Source organism: Leptonotus elevatus, chromosome 10 (genome assembly GCF_054856555.1).
Source record: "Leptonotus elevatus isolate MCC_2025b chromosome 10, RoL_Lele_1.0, whole genome shotgun sequence".
Lineage (NCBI taxonomy): Eukaryota > Metazoa > Chordata > Actinopteri > Syngnathiformes > Syngnathidae > Leptonotus > Leptonotus elevatus.
In genome coordinates, this window is record NC_141248.1 from 8143520 (window position 1) to 8169959 (window position 26440).

Sequence of the window (26440 nt, forward strand, 5' to 3'; positions counted from 1 at the left end):
CTCTCTCTCTCTCTCTCTCTCTCTCTCTCTCTCTCTCTCTCTCTCTCTCTCTCTCTCTCTCTCTCTCTATCTATCTATCTATCTATCTATCCATCCATCCATGTTCGTATGTTCCTGCGGCATTTCAGCATGCTGTGATGATTGGTAACTTGGCAATAGCCAGATTGATTATTGTGATTCACTCAAGTGAATTCTCCACAATATCAAGTTGGGACGCTGCAATGTGATCTTCTCAGGAAAGGCGGAACTTTCAGTACAACGGGCTGTATGCCACGTACAAAGGTAGTTGATTGGCGTCATCAAAACAGATTTGGTAGCCACAAATCGAAGAGCTATCAGCTTATTTTATAACCTCGGAAATATATGAAAAAATAGTGATGCTAAAAAAAATGGATAAAGCACTACTGGGTATACAGTATAAATAATCTTATTTTTTGTTTAAAATCTAAACTAAAATACAGGTTCGTCTCCCTAAATCATCAAAGGGCATATGAGTTCAGAATTTTCTGGCTATGTTAGAATTGACGCTTTAAAGGGCTGTAAAAGGCCAAGAGTTAGGGTAATCCTAGTAACAGCATCAGCTCCACGTGTCCTGCCAGTTTGTCTTTAATCCAGTCTGAGCTCGTATCAGGCAGAACAGCGTAGCCAAGTGTGCGTATCATGTGAGAACTTAAGTTAATGGGTTCAAAGCATATCAGGTTAAACACAGTCAGGTTTTTGAATGCTAACATTGAGTATATTTACCAAATGAATTTCCCTTTTTAAAAGAGAAGCATCTTCTTCAATATAAATAAATAACATACAGTATATTGTCATTTCATACTTGGATATGAATCCTCCACTTTCACATTTCTTGCGAGCTTCTGTGTTTTCAGGGAAGAGCAACTCAGGACGATGTAGGACATCCACAAGTACCGAGAGCTCAGCTTGAACCAACGGCCGTAAACGGTCCTCCAGAGCTGACACTATGTACTGCAGATGAACATAATCGGAGCCAGGTTTGAAAAATAAAAACTTAAAGCTAAGGAATTTAAGAAATTTCAGTTTATGTTGATTATGGTGGCACCATATGGACAAAAGCGGTAATCTTATGCCTGAAGGAAGACCACATTTTCCATGAGGACAAGAACGGTGCGTCGTTTTTGAGCTCATGCCAGCGAGTCGGTGTTGAACCTTGACTGTCCTTTTATCCAGGTAGCTTCCCTTTTCCTTTTTTCTTTTTTGTCTTCTCAGACAAAACTTTTCAGCTGTTTTGCAGGTTCTGCCAGGAAAGCAGTAATCGTGCGTCAACATTCAAATTGACTTCCGTCTTTTTAACAAATGGGTAAAGTCGAAGTAACGTATGCCATAAAGCAGTCAGTACATTTGTAGTTTTTTGTGTGGCAGTGTCCCTACCATCCTCCTCAAAGTTGCTTAGTGACAGTAAAAATGATACAGACCCCATCAGGCCATGGCAAAGGTAACATCCAACTAGTTTTAAGTCAATGTTTCATCAGAAGAGTTATGACAATAAGTTATAAAGGTTGAAAAGTTCCTTAGTGCTACTTTAAGAAATCAATCAATTTAGGTTTGAGTTCACAACACTTATAAATACTTTTTATGTTTTGAATAAGTCCTTCTAGAAAGTTAGAACTACAATGCATCACGTTAAATACTGTTTGGTAAACTTGTGTGATTCATTCTGGTACAGAATACTACTACTCAATAATAATAATAATAATAACAATAAGAAGCAGAAGAAGAAGAATCTTCCAGTTATTACACCGGTTTCTCAAATTCTACTGGTTGTAGTAAGAAAATAAATAATTAAATAAAATGTTAGCTTAAATAAATACTCAAGACTAGGCTTATAGGTTGGCTGGTCAAGAGTCAAATTTAACAACGGCTAGAGGTGACACATAATGACAAGTCATGATAATTTAAATAAATCATAATCATAAAATATGTTTTCATTTTTTCTTCTGTTTCTATAAGTTGGTTATAGTTTCAAAATTTGACTATATATATTTTTTTAAATCAAAATTGCCAATAAAAGAAACTGGATGATCAGCCACTGGCTCATTCTCAATTCATAAGAGTTCATGTAAGGTTAACACGCGAATCTTGCCCCTGTAAAGTGTGAATAGTGGTCTCTCTAGCGCCCTAGCCACATGACTACCTGCGACAGGAAATTAATGAACTCGCTTTGATCATGGGATGTCAATGTGCACATTAAGCAAGGTTGAGAAATTGCTACATCTGGAAACAGCACTCCTTTAGTCAATTTGTTTGAGATGACTTTTAGGAGGGTAATCAGAGACAGTCATGTGTTACAAGAATTTGACATGCAACAGCTTGGGTTATTGAATTCATTTCCCAGAAAGTGAATGTGAAGGTGTTTGCATTATTTGGTATGTTGCTCTGTATTCAGATTTGTTCTCTACCCTTTCTTTTCTCTTCCATGAAGTGATTAATCACAACATAGGTTATACGAGGCACATGGTTGGGTGTACAACAAGACAATAAAATAGTGATGAGATTTTTGGCTCTTTTGGGTGATCCGATTCATTTGGATCGGCTTAGTGAAAAGAGCCGGCTCTTTTTGGCTCTCAAACAGCTCTTTTGACTTTATCTTTTCTTTTAAATATTTATGACAAATTTTGCATACATTTTGACAAATGACTTGGTGAACTAAATATTGCACTCTACTGACTGCAAATAGCAACAATTATCAAGCAAAACAAATATTATTGTTTATTTTATTTAAAGTTAAAAAGGCTACAAACAATAAATAAGCAACAAAATTAAAACTTCAACCAACAACAATCTAAATAACAATCAAATAAAAATAGTGAGTAGTAATTTAAGTGCAACAGCAGCAGCAAACAAAACAAACTTAAAATTATAGGTCCAGGATAAAATACCATATTTTATTTCAAATTTGCATTCAGAAAAACTAAATACTTCAACTCTCTTCTTCTCTGTTTGTTTTTTCTCCCTCCTCTTGTCTCTCTCTGGCTGGCGGAGACGTGGAGCACGGTACACTCACTGCATGCCCTTGCCTCTCCCCTTTCTCTTCCCATCTCTCCCTCTTTGAGAAGCGCAGCCAAACCTCGCTTCAGACACGTTAAAAAGAGAGCGACATAGGATGAGAGCGAGAGAGCGAGGGAAAATGACTCTTTGTACTGGCTCATTCGCGAACGACCCATCCCTACAATACAGTAGATTCCCTGACTATGGTGGAAGACTCTAGAGATTTTAGTGAGCCAGCTGTTTGGACTCATCTGCACATCACCCTAGCGGTTAACAGCTGGTTGCTACATGGTGGGGAAAACAAATCTATTGGCTGATCTCAGCCCGAGAGGACAATAAATACATCAGTTATCTTTCCCAGAATGGCAGCCTGCAAAATAGAGTAGTGATCCATCCATCCATCCATTTACTACCGCTTATGCGGGGTCGGGTCGCGGGGGCAGCGGCTTTAGGAGGAAAACCAGAATTCCCTCTCCCCAGCCACTTAAACCAGCTCCTCCGGCAGGATCCCAAGGCGTTCCCAGGCCAGCCGAGAGACATAGTCTCTCCAGCGTGTCCTGGGTCGTTCCCGGGGCCTACCGCCGATGGGACATGCCCGGAACACCTCTCCAGGGAGGCGTCCAGGAGGCATCCGAACCAGATGCCTGAGCCACCTCAACTGGCTCCTCTCCAAGCTGAGGAGCAGCGGCTCGACCCTGAGTCCGTCCCCGGATGACCGAGCTTCTCACCCTATCGCTAAGGTAAAGTAGTGATATAATGGATAAATCTTGTGTAAAAAGAAAATGCAAAGAAGAAAATATTGTCTACTGGAATTCAAATGAAAGTGATGAAGTTTCACTGGGAAACTGCTTGTGACAAAAACCACAACATTACAACCAATTTGGCTTGCCAAGAAATACACCTAGGGCTTAGACATGGAGTGACCATTTCAAGCCATTGCATCAGCTACACCCAATTCCAGCAAAACCTTGTGCAACACACCCACAGATTCGGGAACAACAAAGTCAGTGTGCTGACTAAGCCACGAGAAACCCACACAGTGTAGATACAGAATTATTTTTTTACCACAATCAAAAGAAACAAGCTGCATTACCCCTTATGTCCAACAGGTAGATGGTTGGTAGGTTGCAGAATCACGTACAGTTGAGCATGTATTTGCCACCCTGGCAAAAGTTAAGTGTACAGCATAGTTTGTCTTGGTAAGGCAGTTAAAAACGGATCCTAATGTGCAATGCCATTCATGCTGCAGACAGTATTTGAGGCAGTGATGTATACTAATGTGAATTTATATCTACACATAATACACCCGTTTGAAGACATGGAACATTAATTCACTATGTGCTATATTACACTGCTCTCTGCAACCTGACTGGCATTACAAATACTGTACCTAAACTGGATAAATAAGGTTAAATAAACACATGACTTAATTGACAACTTGAGTTTTTAAATCTTTTTAAATGTTTGCATGGCAAGGTTTTTTTTGTGGGGAAAAAGAACAAACTGTAGATTGCAACAGTTTATTTGTGCACCTAAAAAAAGAAAAAAGAAAAAAAAGTGCATGTCGGCAACCTGGAGGACATCTGCCTGGCCGTACATCATTTCTTGTCCTGGCGAGTTCCTGGCTTACAATGTCCGTTTCACTGACTGAATCTATCCCTTGTGCGCTTTCCTGTTGGCATAGAAACGCAAAATTAATAACAGTTGTAAATAAAATGTCTTACCGACACAGGTGGACACTGAATGAGGGCTGCTGCTTGATGCATGCCGCATGATGATGAGCTCACACTTGTGCCCGCAACTTCAACATGTCCATCCACAACAGCTGTAAATGAAAACACATGCAGAAAAAAATGTCACAGATTAGTATTAGAAGATATGTCTGATTTCTGCATACATTTGCATTTAATCTTCAACAGTTGGCTTCTTAATATTTATTCAGGTGAAAAAAAAAAAGTGCAATACATTTTATTTCAATCATTATTGGAGTACATTTTATTTTCTTATACTTAAGCGCAGTGTCTATAGTTAAACTCTGCATATTACAGTGGATTACAATAACTTCATCCATCCATTTTACAAGCAGTTTATTACTTGATTTGGCTAAATTGTTTTTATGAATACTTAGGGTCCATATACTGTAGGTGGTGAGTAAAGCTTTGTAGGTAGGTAGAGGCTTTAGCTTTTGGCATCAGCCTGTTATTGCTTTATGTAACTATAAAGTGCTGCTGATAATTGTTATACCGGTAAAAAAAAAACAAGTATTTGTGTGAATAATTGAATGCTTTTTTTTATATGAATCCGCTATCCTTTGACAAATATTTAGGTTAGCCATTAAGCAGGTAAACAATTTCAATGTGGTATGGTCATTACAGTTTTTTTTACGATTTTTAACACACAAAAAATCTAAAATTTGGCACAGTTTGCACAACCTTAACTTCATGTACCATTTGCTCAACCTGAATTGTCACTACTTCACACTCCCTTATGACTCCCCTTATGACGCTGACTTTCCTCTTTTACACTCCAACGCCAATTGCACACCTTGTTGTCTAAACACTACATACAAAGTTCAGTTGTTGCACACTCCTCTCATGTAAAAGCTCAAAGCTTCAACCTACGATACACTCTGCAGTCAATTGCACATTACAGTTTTTATCCATAGGTTTGGCACATTTCTTGAAACTGAGATGACATTTTCAAAACTGCAAGCTCATTTGGCCAAACAGTCTTACAATTGTGCACAACCTATCAGTTCATTAGCAAAAGCACATAGCTATCCCAAAACTGCTCACACATGCTTCACTCCAAGTTTCTTTCTCAAACAAAGAGTCGGTACAGTCACAACTGCAAAGATCTTTCTCAATTGCTTTGGCTCATCTGCATTCACTTAGTGCTTTTGCCAAAAAGCTCATATCTCTCCCAAAACAGCTCACCTATGTGTCCAAATAAAATTTATTTGTCATACAAGTAGTCGGTGCCCCCAAAATGCATCGTCCCTTTGGCATTCTGTGAGCACCACAAGTCAAAATCATTAGATGTTTTCTCACAACAGCTAACAAAATACAATTATATGCAGGCTTGGGGAGTAACAGAATACATGTACCGCTGGGTTGGGGTGGATGGGGGGTGGGGGAGCCGTGGGGGGAGCGGGGGCTCTGGATCGGTGGGGTGCCTGGCTGGCCTGCAGTGCACCGTCCTGCTGCGTTGGGTCGGGGGCGCGGGCCGTGTTGGGGTGGGGGGCGCTCCTGCTCCTGGGTTTGCTCTCCGGCCGGTGGCCCTGGCGGGGCCCGGGGGTCGTCCTTTGGCGCTGCCGCGGCCTGGGGGGCCCTGAGGTGTTGCGCTTGCTCTGTCCTGTCAGGGGTCGACGGCTCCCCTCTTTGGTGGAGATTTTCATGCATGTCAGATCCACCACACCAGCATCTATCGAAACTCAGACACAATCTGCTTCCTCCTCAGGTCATTGAATCGGTGGAGGCTGGTGTCTGTGGATCTCACTCTGCTTCGTTTGTCCTTCCTTCCTTTCCTCAGTCTCTCCTTTGGTCTCTTGAGGTCTCCCTGATTTTTTGGATTTGTTGGAATTTAGATGTTTCTGGGGTTGGTGAAGAATTCTGGTTGGTGGCCCGGTGGGTGGTGTCTGGCCGGTGCTGGATTTCACTTTCCTTTGTTTTCTTTGGTCCCCTCGGGTCTCCTGACGGCGATGTTCGGTTTAGGTGAACGGTATGGGATTTTTTCTAATAGGTTTTTGGTGAGCTAACGAATACACACACACTCGCACGCACACGCACATACACATACACATACTCACCCACATAAAAAAAAAAGAGCAATGATGATGACATTACCGAATGAACAATACTGAGCTCTTTTTGAAAAATAAATAAATAAATGAATACATGTACCGCCGTTACGTAATCAGATTACAAAATGTATTCCATTACAGTTACATTGTGCTGCTAACTGTAGGCTAAATGTACACAACCATTAGCACAACTCCACTGAGGCAATTCAGAGACATTGGCAATTTGATGGCAATGAGAAATGTCATTCATTTGAGACCAATTGTAAGGTAGTTTAGGGATTTGTCCATGGTATTTTGAAAATGTCATCTCAGTTTCAAGAAATGTGTAAAACTTATGGAGAAAAACTGTAGCATGTCAAAACACTACATACAACATACTTCTCATGTGACATCTCAGTGGTATCAACCTACAACACGCAGGCGTTCAAAACTCAACACATTCACGTCTCTTGAGCAATTAGCTATCAGGACTGCAACATATAAGTGCCTTGAGCCTCCTCCTCTGTGTTTGGTGAACAATGGAGAACCTTGAAGACAGCAACCAGAGAAGGTGAAGTGTAAGAGTGAGAGGAGGAAGAGGAGGACATAAAGACCTCTCTGTTCTACTGCTCCTCCTGCACAATCAATACACAAGTGTAGTACTAGATTAAAAAACATTTTATCTTACAACAGTAAGAGATTTATCTCTTTTATGTCAAAGATGTTCTTATTTCGCTCACAAGTGACAGTCACGGTTTCATTTGAACAAATGTGCAACTAAAATTAAATGTGACAGTAAATTAACTGATTCACTGCCAGCCCATCGATCTTTGACGTCTATGGCCGTCAATGGCAGTGAATGAGTTAAGACACACACAACAAACTATGGGTAACATAAACACACTTAAACGATAATGATAAACGACTTTGTGAGGGAAAAAGTTCAGTATTGCATGCTGCAATGCATTCTGGGAACCAAAGAGTGGCCGAAAAGTACAAAAGACCTCAAACAACAGATTTTTTTTTTCTTCACAAGAACAGTTGTCAGTTGCAGTAAATTTCCCATCCCTGGTTTAGATTACTACGCTTCCTATTTATTTCCCTACATTGCATTTCACACAACAGTGAGCTCTTTTGAAAGGCCTTCACATAGGCCTACCACTTGTTTGTACCCATATATGCAAACAAAAAGGTACAGAAATGGTCCTTTTGCCCGTTTGGACCATTTCTGTACCTTTTCTAACCATAAGAAGTAATTATTTGCACCTAGGGGTTCAATTGTGAACCCTACTGGGTACATCACAAAAATCTGTACCTTGGAGAACAGAGTGTAGTATGTACATATGTATGGACAGCACAGGTCAAAAGTTTTGACACACCTTCTCATGCAATGCATTTTCATGACTATTTACATTGTAGATTCTCACTGAAGGCATCAAATCTATGAACATCTGCCGCCCTCTTGTGGTCATTTTACGACCAGGAACTAAAAGCATTCATGTCCATGCCCATTAAGTTGCTATTTCTGTAAGTACTGTGGATGCATAAAAACAGAAAAAGCTAATATAAATTTGTCATTAATTTGATTTGATGGTCCTTGTTAACTCTGTCATTGTTTTTGTATCAAATGTATTAGTTGCGGGATGGGAATGCAGGTGTCACACCCCACGCCAACATACCAACCTACTTTTTCAACACCCGCAGCCATTAGGGTTGCAGGTCGTGTCAAAAGAATATTTTTTTTAATACTGTATATGCTGAGGGCCAAACTGCCACAAATGACCCCCAGGCCGCAGTTTGGACACAAGAATCTGCCGTGTTTGATGGAGAACTAGCCCAGCTAAGATGAGGACTTTGAGGGATTTGTGGATGAGGATTGATCAAAAGTAACGCGAGTACATTGTTAAAGTACAACCGAACTCACTGTTTAAATTGTTAAATAGTTTAATAAAGTACAAGTTAACCAAATTCAGTTTTGCATATCACGCGGACGGGCGCGTGCGTGGGGCGGCGCGAAGGACGTGTTTGGAGGTGCGGTGACAATTTGCATATTCGCCAAAGTTGAAAATTTTGAACTTTCTTCGCATTTCGCCTCACTGAATTATGTGCCACATCGTCTTCGGTGATGGACTATGTCACATACAGCGTCCTGTCTGTTGTCACCTGCGTGCAACAACACGGGCAGCCACTTAATACCCCCGTAAAAAAAAATGATTCCCTCCTGTGGGCTTTGTTTTGTAACAAGAAAAAAGTATTTATCGCGGGGAAGCTAAAGAAAAGCAAGCACTTGCGCTGCATTCACTGACCACACACGCAGTAGGAAAGCTCAGACGACTCAATGTTAGTGTTTTTTCTGTTTTGTTGCAGATGTTTGAAGTTTAAATATCTGTTTACAAGGAACCTTTTCGAAGAATCTATATAATATCCCACGGCAGGGGATGCAATTTTTGTACAGGGGTAAACGCTTCCCCCTATTTTGGTGTGAACATAGCAAAAAGTGCTTTCGAATTGTTCCAGTGTGCTTGTGTAGCGTAATCAGTCTCCAACAATATCTATTATTTATTTATCCCACTGAGTTCTGTCCACCGGCTCCGTTCTGTGTATCTGACGAGTCACGTCGATGTGTGCAAAAAAACAAACACACATTCTGGCTGCGCAGCGACCTTTATGTCAGGGAGCTCCGGAAAGAAATTCTAGCCACTTTCACCCCTGTCCATAACTGAATCGCTTTGTGCTTAAAAAGACTTGTTATTCCCTCCGGAGGAAGCTCCGACACAAAAGCGAGTGGCCCCCGGGGGTCACATGACTACAGGGAATGCGCAAAAAGTGTTTCCATGACACTTTTGCAAAATACTTCTATTTCGACTCGTCTCAAAAACCACCTCATGAGAGCGTAAAAACTTTTTTGCGATATTTGAGTTTTTTCGAAAATCATGCGTGTGTGTCTGTGTGTGTGTGGGGAAGGGGGGGGGGGGTTATATCACATCATCGGGACCATTTTCTGGGTTTTTGCTATCATTGTGGGAACCACGTGTCCTTGTGGGGACATTTTGGTGGTCCAAACCTCTTTTTGAGGGAATTGGGTTTTGGTTGGGGTAAGGGTAAGGCAGTCAGTTGTGATGGTTAAGGTCAGGGTAAGGGTCTAGAAAATGCATTGCGACAATGAGATGTCCCTACTAGAAATGTGTGCGTGGTCTTGTTTTTGTCACATGGTGGGGCCAATATTTCGGGATTTCACAGAGTTGTGGGGCCCATTTTGCTGGGCCCCACAAGGTTAGACCACTTTTTGAGGGTCAAGACTTGGCTTTAGAGTTTAGGTTTGAATTGGGATATGGTTGAGGTTAGGGTAAGGAATGGGGGCAGGCAATCATTTTTTGATAAAAAAATAAGACAACAGAATGGAAAGTAAAGGATCATTACATTCATTTTAATAAATATTTCTACTGAAATATACAAAATAGCATGGTCTTGATTTTTTATTATTTCTAACAATACTATTAATTAGCAATTGTTGTCAACTAATAAATGTGTCTATACAAAAGCAAAGGCAAGCAATAAACTTGACAAATACTAAAAGAATAATAATAATAATAATAATAATAATAATGAAACAATCGTATGAAGACATACCTGACATACCATAAAAAACATCAAATCCATTTTCTATAGTGCTTATCCTTACAAGGGCATGAAAAGTAAAGTGCAAGCACAAATATTTCACAAAGCAAACATGTTTGCTGCAACAGAGAAGAAATGCTGAATTACATTTGCTCAGGTAAGAATGACACAAATGTTCCGTAAACCATAACAGGGGTACACTGAATCAATTATACAACACACTTGACGGCTGAGAAATAATAATACAGTACGTCGGTATTACTGAGAATGAGATTTGGATTTACACAGACAAAGGAAAATTAAATACAATACAGCATTTTTATGCAAACATTCTTATTGAGTGCAGAACACTTAATTTAAAGAAATAATACACAAATAAAAAATAAGGTCATCTTATTAAATACAGTATAATCTCAACAATTGCAAAAGTAAGATCAAAAGTCCCTATTTTATCCAGCAAGTCTTAAATACAAAATACAGGTCAACACTGAATGTTTTATGGAACTCACATCCACATGAAGTTGCATATTTAATTCTATATATTGCACAAAATACAAATACAAATAATACTGCTTGTTCAGCCTAAAATAGAAATGATTTTTTTTTAATGGAGGCTAATCAAACTAGACAATTCATCATCTCCAGTTCGCATGTGTGACTATTTATTTAAACGACATGCATGGATAAACCTGGTGTAATATTACATAGAAAACATTTGGCACAAACAATTTTCTGGACTGGAAAGAAAATGGTGGCTGAGTGTCAATGTCATGACTGACATTTGTACACAGTAGAGCAACACACCATATTATCACTACAACTATATGACAGAGAGTCCTCCTAAGTTCCAATTGACTCTACTCACACTGGTTATGTGCAACGTTGGCGTGAGGACGACTCTGTCCAGACATAAGGCTGAATCCGAGGCGCTTCAGGCATCGTCCCTCGAGCCTACGCAGGCTGCTGGGGGTTGACGTTCATGTGCTGTGGGTGTCCCAGCAGGCCAATCCGCTGCTTCTGCTTCCTCTGCTCGGTCATCTAAAAGAGGACAACGTGGATGCATGGGGGAAAATGTTGAAAGAAGTGTGCTTATCCTTTCTGTACACTACTATCACGTCATCAGACGGAAGATGCGCAATATGCAACACTAATACTGAAAAACACTCATTTAAAATGTCAACTATTGACTCATAGCACACTTTTCTGTTAAAAGTCAACTTTGTAGTTGGTTGTTTGCATCTTGACACAAAAGCTGCAGTCTTGGAAGAACATTTTGGCAGTTGGCAAGTTTCACTAACTTTATTCCTTTGGCATTAATGCAAACTCCACATCGGAAGGCCGCAGCCTAGATTCCAATCTCAAACCTCGGAACTGTGAGGCAAGGTTATTTTAGTTAACGATAAACAGTAACTAAAATAGAAAAATATATATACATATATTGTAAATGAAATAGAATAAAAAAATGTTGTTAACGTAATTTTTTTTGCTTTATACATGGAAAATAGTATGTGGACTGTCACACAGAAAATAATACTAAAACTAATTAAAAAAAACAACTAACTAACACAAAGAATAAAAAAAACAACAACTAAAACTAATAAGACTAACAAACTCACACTGAAGCAGATGTGCTAACCTCTCTTCACTGTGCCGCCTAAATTACAATTTGTTAAATATTATCTTTTTCACACTTTCAAGGATCTTTGTGCAGTTTGTCACTTTTTTACTCACGACTGCCACCTCTGGCCCAAAACGAAAAAGAAAAAGAAAATAAACCCTAACCCGCACAATCTACTATAAAGGGAAGATAAAAGCTGATTGGTGCAATCAGAGTAAAACAGTCAGGGCTCTTCATACTCATCTGGGCATTGGTGGACCATACATGATGTAGAAAAAGCTTTAACATTACTTTTTTTAAACGGTACAATGCACTTTTTATAAAAACACAACAAAGACTTTGAAATGTTGAGGGAGTAAAGTTAGTTGAAAGACAAAATTGAAGTTACAGAAACTATGCCACAAGTGAAATGACAAAGTGGAAATACAATTTGCTGACAATTTGAACTATTTTCTTTTGATTAAAAGTGAGCCTTACATCACACGTGTTCAGCAACACCATCATTTCCTTCTGTCTGGGTCTAAAAGTTTCATTGTCATTCATTTCCTCAAATGCAGTTCTCATTTCAACTGCAAAGTCGTCTTATACGCGTTGAATAGCGGTATGGCTTCAGAAATACTGTTTGAATTACAATTCCATAGATTACTACATCATGTAGAATATAACAGTAACAAGTAAGCAACACTGGGTTGAAAAACAAACAAAAAACCTGTGACTCATGAGTGTTTTTAACGATCATTTAATAATTCTGAATCGAAACCTTAAGAACACATGTTCACTTTCTCCACATCATGACATTGGACACGTTGTCACCATCGTAAGGAAGTGCAACCAACCTGTTCCTTGAGCTCAGTCAGCTGGCCAGAGAGGTTGGACACAAGTTTCATGGTGGACTCCAACTTCTCCTGGAGGCTTCGAATTTCATTCTGCTCCCCATCTGCATCGCTGCTGACCAATGACATGGCCCTCATCCGGGGAAACCAGTCCAGGTTGTGCTCCTAGCATACAAAAATCAGACAGGTTATGTCCATCATAACGGCACACATGTATCGGATTAATGTTGCATGATTTTCTCAGTAATCAGTTGTTAAAATAAAGGACTAATAATTCACTCAAACACACACAGAACAGGCTGGATTTGATGCACAAGAGAATTTATTCATACAAGTTCCATGCGGTAACTAAACTAGATTTCATTATATTGAAAAAAAGGCATAAAAATGCAACAAATGAAGAGAAGCATGCAACCTAATTGAAATATGGAATATAGATGTAAAGTGTACTTGTGAAATAAAAATACTAAGATTCAACGTAAGAATGTGGAACTATCAAACCTGATTTTCGATGATTGATGCACCAGCTATATACACGCTTGATTAATTTGCAGAAAAGGATGCACTTACTGATGAAGGCATGATGTGGTTGACTTGGTGAACAGAAAAAAATTAAAAGGACCAAAAAAAGGTAAACGAAGCAGTGAAGTTGATCAAACTTAACAACAAAAAGTTTATAATGTGCATATGCAGCTGTAAGAATCACTGGCGTAACATCATGCTGAGAGGCCTTGGCGCAATTAAAACAAAAAAAAAAAAAAAAACTTTTATTCTTTATTCACAATGCCTTATTCAATACTGGAAAACGAGTTATGAGTCTCGTATTGCTTTAAATATATGCGAAAGGCTCACTTTGGCACAAAACCCCCCAAACAATAACGTCATTTGCCATAGATCTGAATCCCAGGCAGTGCAGGCGGCGGAAGGACCACCGGGAGAAGCAGGACGCGGCTGGAGGGTCTATGTCGCTTCTGCGAACGAGCAGGTTGCCTCCGGTGCAGGGAGCGGGCCACTAGATTTTGCCCGGCCTGGACTGAAACCACTTTTATATCACGTCTATTTGAGGGTATTAACTTTTAGCGTCGTCATGTTGTTGTTTTTTTTCGTCATTTCTTTTTTGCCCGCCGAATTTGTGTTTGTTTGTTTGGGATCACTACTTTTATCGCAACTTTTATACAAATTGGCTGCGAAATCAGGCATTTTAGCCCGCAACAATCATAAAAAAATGCCTGTGAAATCCTGGATGGAGTGATAATATGAGATGACTCAATTTGAACTTGTTGCTAAAATGTTGAGAGGCAAAGGTAGAATTTTAAAAGAACAGACTAGGCTTGGCGCTTTGGAAGTGCATTCCAATAACCTTACCCTGATCATTTCAGCCACATAGCTCTCAGGGCCAGTGTACTCAGTTGAATCCTTGACCTTCACCAGGACGATGAAGAATAGGTAATGCCACATGTTATGTTCAACTTTGATGTGCTCTTCGAAGGTAACCGTCTTATTGTCAAATTTATCTCTCTCCAAACCTGAAACAATCAAGGACAAATGACACACACAGATTCACAACTTGCTCTCTTAAAACCACTTTTACTATTATTTTCATTATGCTAACCTGTGGCAACATGACATAAGAGTGCTCACGGCCGTAGCAAAAAAAAACAGAAGTGAAAAAAGTATTTAAAAAAAAAAAAGAGGTGACAATATGGTCACGAGGGCTGGTCAGACAGTGTCAAAGAAGATATTTGAGCACTGTACATTGCACTAAATGACGGTAAATGTATCTCACTCCTTACATGATGAAAAAATGAAGTTATAGACTTGTCAAACATCAGGTTGCATTACAAAGCCAACAATTTAGACTTTAGTGATGGGAGACCTGTTAATGCATTCATTAACAGGTCTAGACCAATAGTTTGGAAAAAAAAATAAAAATAAGGAAACCACTCGACCTCCTCCCCAATAGCATCTGACATGACTAACCAGTCATTCTGGGAAGCAGAGGTGGGTGTTTCATTGTTTACATTACCCAGAAACGCAGCCCATTTCTAAATTGGTGTGATGCTGCATAACCTCTGCGCTCAGTTTTGGCACAGCACAACAGTTCTACTACATAGCTAAAGCTACTTCCACTTCTAAGAATGCAACAGTAAATTTGGAAGGACCGGAAACAGCACTTTAAAAGTCACAAGTGGTTGGCACATACTTTGTTGGCCACATAGAGTGGATATTAAAAGTCTATAAACACCTGTTCAAATGCCAGGTTTTCTAATACATAAAATAGAGAGAAAGAGATCAGATAAATAATTTAAATGTGATCTATAACCTGTACAGTTCAACTGGGGGCAAAAGAAAATAAATAAAAGTGAAAATAATAAACAGGGGACGTGGCTTTGTTTACAATTAACTACTCACATTCAAACTCATGTCAAACACAGCACACACGTGATTTAAAGTATATTTTATTAACCCCAAATAAAGAATTAGTATACTTTCCCTGACATTGTTAAAGTTACATCTTGCACCACAAGCCATGTTCCACCAGAAGCTTTTACTGCATCAGAGAGGTGTCAGTCAGGAGTAGGGTTTAAAATAATTACCAAGGCATTGAACATATTGTAGGTTCCATGGAACACAATGAAGACAGTCATCCTTAGGTGGAGACATTATGGCACAACAGTGACATTATCCAAAAGTTTACTCACCACAAATAAAACATGTTGTTTTCAGGATTTCCTCTTTCTTTTGCTTCTCACTCCTCAGATCAGCAAATGTATCAATGATAACGCCAAAGATGAGGTTAAGAACGATGATGATAACCATGAAGAAGAACAGCAGATCATAGATCACCCTGGCTGCAAAGAGAGGCTCCTGAAAACCCAATAGCAGAAACCATTTTAGCTGAAAGGGGACTAATGTAAAGTCACTTCAGATTTAGTTGGCAAATGTTATAAGAATTAGATATAAGAAAGTAAGGTTTATTCCTTATTTTTCATTCATTTACAAATCAACCACTAAAATAGGGAACGGAAGCCTTGCTCTTAGATTAGGTATAGTGAACATTAGTGACTAGATTTACCATTGATTGTGAAAACAATCTTCTGTTTCAATTTAATTATAACTGTTTAGATTTAGTCGTGGCTGTGTGTATCTGAGGATGTGTATGTTTAAGTGCTGTCAAAGTCTTATTTGCTTTCTCCGTCTCCCTTCTCGGGTTGAACTAAAATATGATGCTGTCAAAGTCTTATCTGCTTCCTCCCTCTGCCTGACATTATTCACAGGATTGGGGGGAGCAAATGTGTTTTAAATGTGTTGATCTTGGTCGTCAAGATAGGATCCACCACACGGGCAAAAAAACAAACGGCAACGAAATACGGTGTACCGTAACGAGTCAAGTTAGAAGACACGCAACTGTGCACTTCAAGGGTCCATTTCAAAATAAAAGCCTACCAACCCTACTGCATTGACATCCACGTATTAGTTTGTAGCCATTTATTTTGGTTGGCCTTAAGCAGGCAGTGCATGGTGTCTATCTTGACTCGAAACCATGAAAACAGTCTCGACTGCTTTTAGCCAGGAAATTGTGCTCTTTCGTCCGTTCAATATTAAAAGATGTCTGGCGTTTTGGCATTTTTACTAGCGCTGCCTTTTTGCTGCTGTCAAAAGAAGGTGGCGAGGAAATGACATATAGTCAGATAGCTACACGTGGAGATTTGTTTACATTTATTGAACCAATGATATATGAGATTTTTAACTGAAGCCACTATTGGCCAATACAGACCACTTGTGACAAACAAGGGTGGGACTGATGTTGGGTCACATAAAATCAACCATGGCTCATTTTCTTTAAAAGGCGGACCAAACCAGCGTCTGGTTTAGGGTTGCGCAAGACGCAGGCCAAATCACTGAAAAGTAGGACTGTCCGGGCTAAATCCGGATGTCTGGCCAACCTAACATTGAGTCATGCTCAGTGGAAATTAAACCATTTTAAGGGTTGCGAAAGTTGACAACGGTAAAGACAAATCGATGACAATGACTTGTTTGAAGTACAGTAATTAGGAATTGTTCTGGGATTGTGTTGTAGCTGTAACTAGTAGAAATTAATTCTGAATGAATAAAAATAGATGATACCTTAATTTTAAAGAATATACACTTGTACGTTAAATGAGAATTTTCCAGAATAGCTACAGTAATTTCTGGAATAGCTACAGTAATTTCTGGACTATAAGCCGCTACTTTTTTTGCTTTCGACCCTGCGGCTAATACAAAAGTGCGGCTTATCCATCAGATCACAAGATCGCACTATAAAGGAAGCGCAAGAGCGTTAGGCAGAGCAAAACAAACCAAGTGAGACCAAATACAGTAGGAGAGAGAACGAGAGCGAGACAATTTGCGCCCTTCATTTGACAAAGAAAGTAGCGGGAACCCGGTGCGGTAACATTAAAACACCTTCGGCTTATATTTGTAACAAACTCGAGTATTCCCCAAATTTAGCTAGCGCAGCTTATAGTCAGGTGCGCCTCATAGGCCAGAAATTACTGTAGTAGATCCTCTTTAGATTGCAAATTTTCTGCACAAGCATCTAGGAATTGACATGCTCTAACTTTTAATGATGCAATCTACCAAGAGTCAAATCATCAAAAAATGACAATTGAAGTCATTGGACAATATCATTTTAGTACAATAGCGCTATACACCAGTTGGGTGTGTTTCCTTTCACTTTTGTACCTCTTTGGATGGCTTCCGCAGTACATCCCCAACACCTCCTCCACTCCTTAGACCGTGGCTCAATACTGTGACAATGCACATGAGTAAGGAATCACACGATCTGTCTTTGTCCTCTATCACCACTGCAGATGGCTGGATGGCAAGAGAAGCTGCAGAGACACACGCACGCACGCACGCGCACCACCAACAACAAAAAATATACACAATTTAAAAACAACCTCTTTTGACAGTGAACATTAGCTTAAATAGTCCATCAGCCTGTTGAAAAATGGGGATCAAGCGACTGAATAAATGCCATTAAAAGTGTCATAACATACCATTTCATCACCCCTGAGTTCTGAGGACTGTATAGCCCCTTTTTCCATGGTACCGGTTCCATTACAGAATGGCCTTGCTTAGCCCCCCTAAGTCGTTGCTTTTCAATTACTCTTTGTTATTGTCATGCGGTTACAAGGGAACCACTTTTCAGAACCTCCTGCAAGGTGGCCGAGTGGGGCCATGACATCAATGTCTTCGGATTGGCCGACAGATCTAGGCCTTTCGTAAGTGTTGCGGCAAGGAACTCTATTGCACACACCCATTTCCTTGTCGGAAAAATGCACCATATTCAGTACACACTATATTCAATATCCATATTTACAACTTCATATGTACTAATGGGTTTAGGGAAAAATATTTTGTGAACGCACAAACTGCCAACAATTACATGCACAAATCAGTCTTAAGAAGACCTTGTACACACCCAACCAATGTGCTGTGCAGTAGATGTGTTTTTTTCCCCCCTACTTACGAGCTCCTGCCGAACAGTTTTCTCCATTTTCTTTCTGGCAAACTCCACCCGAGAAGAATTTTCCCATCATAGTGGCTCCAAATTCTGGAAGGAATCAAGCAAAGCATGCACTAAGTACAGTTTTTTTTAATTTTCTGTGTCGAGTACCAGATTTTTACAAGTGCATATCAGGGGCGCAGGCAACCTCGTGTGTGTGTGTGTTTTTAATGCCAAATGGAACTGCTTAAGTTAAATGCCACTTTGCCACAAATTGCAGTTCAACATTTTTGGTAAAGGTCACATAAAAATCCAGACTTCAGACCATGATGCATGCATGACCTTAGCAAATCCTGCAAAACTTAAAAAATTATAAAATTAACTTCAAAATAAGTGTTTTATTTTTTGTTTTTGTTGTTGTTGTTGACCTACCACAGAAAGGTACTCGTGACAACTGAACAGAAACAACAACAACGTATTATGTCGGAATGTGGTAGACATAACTCTGCTCTGGCTGGTCAGTACTGTACAACACAGCTCGAGTGACAATGAGTTGGGCGGCGTGGATAAGTGGTAGAGTGATTGTCTCCAATTGGTGAGGTTGTGAGTTTGATCCTCACCCCTGGTAAACCATGTTTGCTCCCAGTGGACCTGGCGGCGCCATGCATGGCAGCAGCCGACCACTGGTGTATGAGTGTGGGTGTGAATGGGTGAACGTGAGGCTTCAATTGTAAAGCGTTTTGGGCACCATATGGTGTAGTTAAAGTCCTTTGTTAAAAGCAGTCCATTTTACAACAATAATAGTAATGTAGACAATAAACAATGGAGGTTACCCGGTATTAAAAGATCTGAGAATCCTGTGCTGAGACATACCCAGGGATTTGTTTGGTATCCTGTCGACAGCTAAAATGAAATCGTCTTTGAAGAAGATGTAGCCCACAATAGAGAAGAGGTAGACGAGTATAAGAGCCAGTACTGCTGTTAGCACAATGGAGCGGCCATTGCGAGTCACACTTTTGATAACATTCAGTAAGGTCTCTTCTCGGTAAATAAGATCGAAGAGCTGAAAAGGGAAAATAATGAAAGAGGTTCAATTAATGTACATTGTGCAGCATGTTTGTGTGTGTGTGTGTGTGTGTTGTGTGTGTGTGTTCACTCACTAGCAAGCTATAAAAGAAGACATGGACAAAGACCCCCAGAGTGCAGATAATCAGGTAGAGTAGGTGGTACAGGAACTCCACATCCATGATCATGGCTCTGTAGCCTCGTGTGAATGTTCCACGGTTGCCAACAAAGCTCATCAGGAAGATGACTTTATTACATAACTGACAACACAACATGCAGTGACATTAGACAGATCATGACATAAACATGCTGGACATGTCAATGTTAAGAGCACTACAACTAAAGTACACTTACAGTTAACATGCCAAGTCAATATGAATCTGGCTGGATGTGACATGGTTTAAGCTTCTGGTACAAACATTTATAATTTGATTGGAAAACTCAGGTTCATGCTTACATTAAAGCCACCCAGTAGAAGTAGTGTGGGCTCCAGGCCAACAGAGAAGATGAGCCGCAAGATAGTGGACACAATGAGCGCCCGGATACCGTGCGGCTGAGGCAAAACGATGACAATGGCAAGAGAAACCAACATGGCTAGCCACAGCAAGGCAGAGAGAGGAGGTTCAAGAGTTCCTGAAGATGAGGAAAAGTCAGCCGTCACACTTTACAGTCATTAATAAGGTGAACAAAATGTTAAATTAACATATAGTTTTTCTTTTACATATTACTGAAAGTATTCATACACTAAGAGATCAACATGTGTGCTTTTATTTTTCCATCTTCTCATGTTATAATCATTGCTATTTCATACTGAAAGAAACAAAGAAGCAGTGAGAGGAGTTTTTCATAATTAATCAAAAGGTGCCCCCCTTCTGCGCATTCCAGCATGTCCATCCTATCAGAGATAATCAGCAGCAGGGAATATTTGCTCTTAGAAGAAAAAGTGTGCGCAAAGTTAAAGCCCCAGTGTGTAACAATTTTTGCTTTGAGGATGTTGATAGAGAAGTACAGAAGGAGCTGCATTGTGTCTTTGTAGATCTGGAGAAAGCTTATCACAGGGTACCCAGAGAGGAACTGTGGTTTTGTATGAGGAAGTCTGGAATGGCAGAGAAGTATGTTCAATTGGTGCAGGACATGTATGAGGACTGTAGACAGTGGTGAGGTGTGCTGTAAGTGTGACAAAGGAGTTCAAAGTGGAAGTGGGACTACATCAGGGATCAGCTCTGAGCCCCTTCTTGTTCGCTACGGTAATGGACAGGATGACAGACGAGGTTAGACAGGAATCTCCATGGACTATGATGTTTGCTGATGGCATTGTGATCTGTAGTGAGAGCAAAGAACAGGTGGAGGAGAAGCTATAGGCGTGGAGGTTTGCCCTGGAAAGGTGGGGAATGAAGGTTAGCCGTAGCAAGACGGAGTATCTGTGTGTGAATGGGAAGGACCCAAGTGAAAGAGTAAGGGAGGCAAATGATTTGCTGTGGCGACCCCTGAAGGGAAAAGCCGAAAGGAAAAGAAGAAGATGTTGCTATAGAAGTGCATGAAGTTAGAAGCACGCACACTACGGTGGCGCAGACAAGCCTACCACCAATTCTTATTTAGCGTGAGCAAATGAGCATCTCCGCAAGCAACGGGGACTTGGCAGCTGGAGTGAAGCCCGGTGAGTGACGCTAGCAAAAAAATAAGCGAGTAAAAGCTTGTGAGAGCAAAGCAGAAGGTGACAAGTGACGGGAGCCCGAATCACGAGATTCATCAACGACCACCTGCAGGCCCCAACTGTGGAAGGCAAGCGACGGTCGATCCATTGGGCCCGACACAAGCGCCGTCAGGGCTAATTATGTTCGTAAAGTTGTCCTTTAGGCATCCGTAGAAGGATGAAAGCGTGTCAGCCTCTTCTAAGGTGTGACTCCATCCATGTAATATAATTAGTGGTTACGAGACTTACGATTATTTAAAGGAAAAAATGTACGTTGATGTGATGGAACATATATTTTTGTTTTTACATATTATTGAAATCAATAGTGGGTTTTTAAATTGAATGAATTCACCACTAGATCGTGCTAAAAATACACACTGGGGGGCTTTAAGTTTGTTACATCTCTAATATATAGGCCCAGTTTGCTTTCTATTGATTCTGTCAAGAGAGCATTTTACTCTTTTTTTTTTTTTTTATGAAGCTGCCATTGCTATGAACATTTTTCCATCACTGAGTAAAACATTACAAGTAAAAAGTTAATTAAAAAAACAAATGAGACATTGAGTGAACACAGAATTTAAATTTGTTGTTCTACATAATTATAAACCCCAAGAGGAAAGTCAATTTACACTGTGTATTATGATATCCAGTATATTTGTTGCACACCACACAGGGAACCAGATAACAAACAAGCAGACACGCAAGGAGGGTTGTCAGAACAAAAGTTGTGCGCAGACAGTGCTGCACCTTTTGAGCTACTAGCTATTGTCTGCAGGTTATATTGAACCGTGGCCCAGCTCAAGTCCTTACTGTTAAGCTAATACTGTCCGATAATTGATGAATGATAGATTATTATTATTACCTAAGCAGTGTTTGTCAGTGCAAACATAAAAAATGTGGAAAATAATTATAGTATACTCTCAGAGGACACAACAGGAAAAGAAAGGAGAATGTAGTCTTAGCTTGCTAACCTCCACCGAAACCCTCCAGCGGGTAGAAGAAGGCCACAAGCAGGTTCATGAGAACAGCCAGGTTGAAAGAGATGCTGCTCCACAAAGACATGTTCCTGGAGCACCAGTAGAGGATGGGCTGGGCTGAAAGACCAATCATTCAAACTGATCAAGACGTTCATAAGTATTCTTCGTGTTAAAATTCAGACTGAATTTAATATAATCATTCCAACAACAAAACATAAACTCAAAAGTAGTTCATAACAAGCAGCAATGTGATTAAACTAATCATAATTTGCACATCCTGCCATTGCAGTACCTAATAAAATATAAAAGACAACTGAAAACAATGTGTTGAAACTACATGAACATACAATTTACAATGGCTTCATACACGTGCACAGATAGGCTCTTGCCCCTCTGCCCTCTCTCAAAAAAATGCCCGTTGGAATTATTATTATTATTATTATTATTTTTACAATAGTTTACTGAGGTCAATGTTGACACGATCTTTTAGAAAAGCTGCACGACCTAGCTGTCTCTCTCTTCCTTTGTCACGTGAACGCAGTACAGCAGTGTAGCGACTGCACGGTCACGGTCACAGTGTGATACACACGGAAGCATCGCCCCCCCTGCTCCACCAGCCAGGTAACTCTGTTATGAATCCAGTGACATTGTATTGTTTGCCCTCCATGCCCTACCTGTAATAATTTTGTTGTGAAGTAATTAGCTAGTTTAACACTATACGCCAAATCAATAATAGATAACGTGATGACCACCACATGCAACTAATGATGGTGAAAGGAAGCTCTCTGTGGTCCGTGAATTGAAAAGCATTGGACTCTGGATCGTTGTAATTTGATTTGTGGGGATTATTTTAACTTCAAAATGTGATGAAAAGTTATGCTGGTCACAGGCAAAAGCAATCAAATTGACAATTCCGAACATCCGAGCATTTCTGCTACTTCCTCAATGGAACGCTTCATTACCATGGTGTATTGTATTGCTTTTGCCTGTGATTATCATACATACCAGGCATATTCATTTATTGGACCTGTTAATAAAATCTTATATTGTTTAAATTCCCAAGACACTTGATTCACCTTTATTTAAAGTTGATTAATTTTACTTTATTGGGTAATACTATGCAAGAAAGAATCAGTGTGATACTGATAATAAATTTATTTGTGGCTTCCAGTAACTAATTATTACTGTACAGTACACCCAGCCCCAAACCACGTAAAAACCACAACAACAAAAAGCCACATTTTTTGCCAACACATGCACTGTGGCCTATGACTTCCTAAAAAAGAACATTCCGGACCTTTTACATCTCTAATTGAGAACCCCTGATGTAGTACAATAACAGTCTCAATTCTAGCACATCCTAGCTGATAACATATGACTCAATATAAATATATCTGTCTTTACCCGGGCCTGGAGAGATATGAGAGGAAAGGATATAAAACAGGAACTACAAGGAATAAAGTTGTTTAAGAGGAAGACGTACAGGGAACGGTGTTTGTGTTACCAGTCGCCTCTTGAGTACCTCGCAGCTTCTTCTGCCAGTTCATCTCATTAAAAAGGTCCTCAGAGCGCAAGAAGAAGTCATTTATTTTGCTGCCTTGCTCGTCACGCTCTGTGGTGTAGTAAATGCGTAGCTTGGACTCTTGAGTAAGGAACTCGCAGATGTTGGGCACAGGAAAAACTATTTGCTCCATGGTTCGATCCAAACGGACAATCTAGACAGAAATACAACAGCAGCCACCATTCAGTCTCAGCATTCAATACAGTGAATAGCCTTTCAAGAATATTTAAGGGGCATCTTTAGGCTTATCCTTTTGCAATGATATAAAACCCCAACAACCATAACTGCATACAAAGTGCTGTACATAAAGTAAAAATCTAACAAAAACAAAGACAGTTAAAACAATTAATGAACATACTGAAAAGTTTTTCTAGTATTATGGTTAATTAAGGGTCAAAATATGACAACTTCGATAATACTGCAAACTAAAACCTACAACAGGGGTAGGCAAACTCGGTCCTCGAGGGCCGGAATCCTGCGGGTTTAGGAGGTTTCCCTCTTCCTTGGAGTAGGGAAACATCCAAAACCTGCCGGAATCCGGCCCTTGAGGACCGAGTTTACCCACCCCTGACCTACAATAGTTGTATTGCTCAATTAATTACCTCTCTGGAAGTGTCTGCCAAACATGAGGTTAAAAGGCACAATTTGTGATACCAAAACTAATCAGACTGAGCAGATGTCTCTAAGTGGGTGGTTGCGTGCATGTAACGTGTACAATTATTATATCTAATTTGGAGTCAAAGTTGTTTCCATCATTACAACACTTTAACCTGAAAAAATGGTATCTAATCTCATACAAACACGCACAGCTATCATATGTTGACGTGTCATGCCATTTGCTTTTCATTTTGGAAAGTGTGTAAGACAAGAAAAACCCAAGCCAATTCATATTTCTTTTCCTGTCACATATGTCAAAAACACTGTTAATTTTAATAGAATAATCAGTAAAATGAAAACTGAAACAGCAGATGAAATTTAGATGACTTTGACACAATGGCAACTAACCTCAATCTGAGCTGTGTGCTTTGCGTAGAACTCCAGCGCCTCGTCACCCTCTCCGTAAGTCCCCCCTGGTTTCAACATGGCTTGCAGTTCCTTGTTATGTCGGGCCAACTTAGTAACAAACAGCATTAACATTTATGGATATCAGGATTCAGCTAAATTCCTTCATTTAACAGGTGTACTTTACACAAGTGACTGCAGTGCCCTACATATACTGAAATTTTCATAATGAAAAACATTTTCATGTTGAGCAACTAGGCACAACACGTTACACACGTGCTCTTCAAAGCAAAGATGGTCCTTTTGTTTGAATAACCTCTCGGGTTCTAAATTGTCCAATTCCTGAGGGTGTACAAGGAAATGTAAATGTTATGTGTGCGAGTGTGCCCTCATGTGAATGCGCTCTTACTTGATGTGCCAAGATATAGATATTGTGGCCAACATTTCGTGGCGATGCAGAATGCTCCTCTTCTCCGTCTTCTCCCTCCTGAGGCTCTTCTACCTCTATCTCACCCTGCATGTATGCCTTTTTTATCACTTCAACCTACACAGAAATCGTGTCAGAAAAAATCCACATCTCCTGCAGTACAGTATCTAAATACTGTGAGTATTTGCATGGTTACCACATACCAGCTCTTTAGGCCTCATGTTGTACAGTATCCTTTCGGCATTCTCACTGTCATGGCGACTCTCCATAATGGCAAGAAGAAGCTTGGAGGCATTATTCTGTGGGAACATTACACAGAAAAATAATTGACATTCCTCATAAAACTAAAAGCAGTTTAGTTCACATGTATTTTCAGCACTAAATACCAAATATGCATAAAAAGTAAACTGAGGAATAATTAGTCGAGGGGGGACTGTCTCGAGTTCCACCAAAATTTAACAATCTTGAAGATTCTATTTAAAATTAAGCTGTGCAGTGTTTTAATCCACTCTTGTAGATGGTGGCATGCAAATTAAAAAGTGTGAGACAAATGCCAAAAGATTTTGCTTGCAGTGCCATATAAGTGAAAAGTACGGAGCCCCTCTGGTGCCAGGGTATGAATTTATTTTATTTTTTTGCTAATCTGTACCCACAGTTTACTCATCTGTACCCACAGTTTACTCATCTGTACCCCCACAGTTTACTCATCTGTACCCCCACAGTTTAGCACGTCAATAAGAAACAAAGAACACATAAAGAAGAGGCGGTATTGTGACGCCATGTTGTAAAGGATACTGTTTAATAGCTCTCTGTGCTAAAATTGCCATAAATTGAAAATTAGAAGAAATACAAGGTGATTCTTTGAGCATACCATACTGACCAAAACTGATTGGTCGGGACTGGAAGCCCTGCGGCAGCCAGCACACTGTCAAATTGTGACATTTGTTTTAGCTTGCATAACAAACATAGCTACTAATGCTAACATGTGTAGTGTACATGAGCCGTGAAGCACTTTGGCTCTCGCTATAGATCCTATATTATAAAACCTAAAGCGGTGTTGGCTGGAAGGGATGTAAATTAAATTCATAATCACTCACTTTTAGTTCCAACACCAAGTCCATCCTCTTCTTGCCAAGTGGATTGATGTCATTGAGGATAAGTGCTATGATAATGTCAATTCCATTGCATTCATGAGTGGCAATGCAGTTCTATAGGACAAACAAAGATAACACAGTAAACATTGACATTTATCAGCTTACAACTGAAACAACCAATTATTCATGGGATTTCACACATTTAGGCTTAATTTCGTTGAGTCTCTTATAACCTATTTTTCCCCTTTACTATATATAATTAAGTGGG

The 26440-nt window shown here is 39.8% G+C and overlaps 1 pseudogene; it reads right to left on the bottom strand.

Moving 5' to 3' along the window:
- Nucleotides 1–11202: 11202 nt before the first annotated feature.
- Nucleotides 11203–26440, bottom strand: part of LOC147166933 (inositol 1,4,5-trisphosphate-gated calcium channel ITPR1-like) — a 53976-nt pseudogene continuing 38738 nt past the window's right edge.